Here is a 3,843-nt window from a genome sequence, read left to right as displayed (position 1 = left end):
AGAGACGGGGTTTCACCATGTTGACCAGGATGGTCTCGATCTCTTGACCTCGTGATCCACCCGCCTCGGCCTCCCAAAGTGCTGGGATTACAGACTTGAGCCACTGCGCCCGGCCAAGAACATGTTTTGAAAGGAGATATTTTTAGTATTTAAAATAGTGGAAATTTCTTTTTTTTTTTTTAATACTAAAACTTTTAAGTCCATGTATGCAATTCTTTGACTATTTATAATATTTTGTTCCTGAATGAAATATAACAAAATATTCTACTTCTGGATCTGTGCCAGAATCCTTCTTCATGCAGGTTCTGTCTCCTCGGTGGCTTAGAGCAGTGGTAACAAAGATATTCAGCTTAATTTGGGTCCGAGTGTCTTCCTGTAACATCTTTTCATAGTGTGAAATGTGGATTAAAAATAAGTCAACCACTCCCACCCCGTGCTTTAGATTAAGATTCACAGTCTCATAGAATCTTCTGACCTCACGTTGGGACTGGTCACTCAGTTTGTGAAATTTCCCGACTCTACTGCCAGGTCCTTTTTTTGGGGGTAACCTATTGTTTTGGCATTTTATTTTTTCCTTTGTGCCTTTTCCAGAGGATCCAGAAAGAATGGAGAAACTTGAAACTCAACCCATCTATGTTGCTGTTAGTTAACATAGGTTGAAAAGATTTGGTACGTCTGCAGTTTGAAATTGTTGGCCATATAGTGACTTAGAATGTTTTTTTCATCATTGTTTGGTGGTTTATTTGAGAGTCTCTGTCCGTTCTCCTTCTCCCTGTGAACATGGCTTCTGGTGGTGAGAGCCAGTTTGCATTCATTCTTTGATGTGAATGCTCTGATTCAGTGGCTCTCAACTTGTTTTCTTCCACAACACAGATGGCTTTCACATGCCTCACACACTCTCAGGGGGGTATCCAGGGTTATGCAAAATTGAAGCAAGCTACTTGTAATTCCACCCCTGTCTTCCCCATTCAGGATAGTCCAGTGGAAAGCAAATAAGAGAGTGTTTTTGTCACGTTGCTGTCAGTAGGCTCTACTTTAAAAAAAAAAAATATTGTTACACACTTTGATACTTGCCTCTTGTCTTATTTTGTCACTTGTAGATTTAATTCTTTAAAATAATTTGTGTTTTAAATATTTAATAAAATGGCTAATCACATAAGGAATACCCTTGTACTTATTTCACAGTTTACACATTTCATCACATTTTGCCAAACATAATATCCATCAACTCTTCTTACAGAAAATGAAGAAATTAATGCCTTTATATTTTATCCTATTTCTCCCTCAGCTTCTGTTTTTTTCCTTATATTCTTATTTTGTGCAGCCAAGTCATTCTATTCATGAATCTCAGGTCTAAGTTCATTTACCTCAGAGCTTTCAGACCTTGCTCCTTTGTCTTCTCCATGAAGCAGTGTGGAGAAGCATTAACGTCATCTCAGGTTTTCCTCATTTCAATTCAATTTTTCCGTTTGCAAAACTAGAGAATGTTCGAGTTCTAGAACCTAACCATCTTTTTAGCAATTATGTTGTATCACTTTTTCCCAAAATATGGTGCATCTTTTACATCTGAAGATTTCTTTCTTTCTTAATTTCAAAAGTGTTTCTTTTATTAAGTCTTTAAACTTTTGTGTTATATAGTAATTTGATACTTGCTAAATAATACATATCATGTTTACGGAAACTATGAGGCATAATTATTTCAAAAGAATTCAAGAACTAATTGTTCAACATAATAGTATGTACTGGTATCATTGGGTAAAAGAATTATAAATATATTTTAATCGTTATGTATGTCTCTTCAACCTATAAAGTCTTCACTTAACCCAGAAATAACAGTTTTCCTAAATTTGGTATGTATTATTTCTATATAAGTTTTCATGCCTTTTCTACAAGCAAATGTGCCCATAAACAACATTTGGTATTGATTTGGGCATTTTCAAATTTAGCATAAATGGTACATGCTGTGTATAGTATTAGGCAGTTTGCTTTTACTACGTATTATGTTGTCAGTGGATATATGTAGCTTTAGTGAAGGATCAGCTACGTAGTTTTCCTTTTTGCAACTATTTGCCGTTTATTTACCTGTTTCTGCTGAACGTTTAAGTTTTTCATAATTTTGTGCTATTCCCAACAGTTTATGATGAACGTTCTTGCGTGTGTGTACAGGGGGAATGTGTACTGAAGCACTGGCTGCTTTAGGGGATGTGCCCTGGAGTGGGATTGCAGAACTGCAGAACATGTCTCAGCCTCAGCCTCACTAGACATTACAAATTACTCTCCACAGTGGTTACATCAGTTTCCTCTCCCACCAGCCATTTGTGAGAATTACCTTTTCTTCATATCCTAGGGAATTATTTGTATTGCCAGAATTTTTACTTTTTCCAATCTTACGGGTATGAAGTGATATCTTACTGTTTGTTTTTATTTCTTTTGTTGATAGCTGGTTCATATTCTTTACTCATTTTTCTGCAGGACTGTTTGTTGTTATCTTTTAACATAACTGCTATCCTATATAGTGATCTTTGGTCATTTATATGTGTTATAAATACTAATCTGTGACTTGTCTTTTTGTCTCTGGTCTTTGTTGAAAAGAAGTTTTAAATTCTAATATATACTGATTTAGCAGTCCTTTATGGTTTGTACTTTTTAGGTCTGCTTGAAAGTATCTTTCTAACCCAAATGTATTTTAGGTTTTCGATTTCAAAAACCTAAAAATTTTGAAGAATATTTAGTTCTTTAATTCATCTGGTATAGTTTTTTAATTCCCAACGAATATTTAGTTGTCTCAGAACAGCTTATTCTTTCCTTATTGAAGTATAATGTTCCTCTGTCATATGTTAGGATTCTAGATAGACATTATCTATTTTTTATGTATACATTATCTTTATCATTTGTCTCTTTCTATGCCAATACCAACTGTTTTGATTACTGTAACATTATCATAAGTTTTTTTTTTTTTAAGGAGATGGGGTCTTGCTGTGTTGGCCAGGTTGGCCTCAAACTCCTGGCCTCAAGCAGTCCTCTTGCCTTGGCCTCCCACAGTGCTAAAATTACAAATGTGAGCCACTGCACCTGGTGGTAAGTCTTTCATCTAGCAGAACAAGTCCTTCTACTTTTTTCTTTTTCAATATTGTCTTGATTGCTCTGTACTTTTGATCTTCCTTAAACATTTGGGATTTTGATTTAAGTAACAGTGAGTTTGTAGATCAGTTGGGGAGCATTGCAGTCTTATGATTCTGAGTTTATCTTTGAACAAGATCCAATAGAGGCCTTAAATAAGATTTTTCATTAGGTCTATTCCTAGGAATTTTATGTTGTTGTTGCTACTATAAATTGGGTATTTTATTCTATTACATTTTATAATAGATTATCACAGGATATAGGACAATTATTCATTTTTTAGATTGATGTTGAAACCACTAACCTTATTGAACTCCCTTATTTTAATAGTTTCTCTAAGATTCTTTTGAATATTTTATGTATACAGTCAACATCTACAGATAAGGTCATTTTTGTCTCTTTCATTAAGTTCTTTTTTTGCAGCCCTTTTAAATGCATGAACATTCAGTTCTTATATATCCATTTTCTATTTCTTGAATTGGCTAGGACCAATGAAATGTGAAGAGAAGATGTAGTGGTTATGCCTGTCTTGTGCCAGACTTTAATGGAAAGAATTTTAAAGCCTTACTATTTCCAGCAGTGTTTGTGTTAGGCTTTGATACATAACACATTTTAGATAAAAAATGTTTTCTACTGGTCTACTTTGCAACTATGTTGTCTTATAAATAAGTATTAAACTTTACTGAAGTGTTTTTTTTGTAGTTCTTTTTTTTTTTTTTTTTT

General features: G+C 34.1%; 1 protein-coding gene across 1 annotated transcript in view; it reads left to right on the top strand.

Moving 5' to 3' along the window:
• The window catches only part of LOC108300952 (SLX4 interacting protein), a 197,366-nt gene that overhangs the window by 46,273 nt on the left and 147,250 nt on the right, over positions 1 to 3,843 (top strand). The gene's annotated exons all lie outside the window — the stretch shown is intronic.

This window comes from Cebus imitator, unplaced genomic scaffold (genome assembly GCF_001604975.1).
Source record: "Cebus imitator isolate Cc_AM_T3 unplaced genomic scaffold, Cebus_imitator-1.0 Scaffold31, whole genome shotgun sequence".
Classification (NCBI taxonomy): Eukaryota; Metazoa; Chordata; class Mammalia; order Primates; family Cebidae; genus Cebus; species Cebus imitator.
This window is presented reverse-complemented; position numbering and strand designations above follow the sequence as displayed.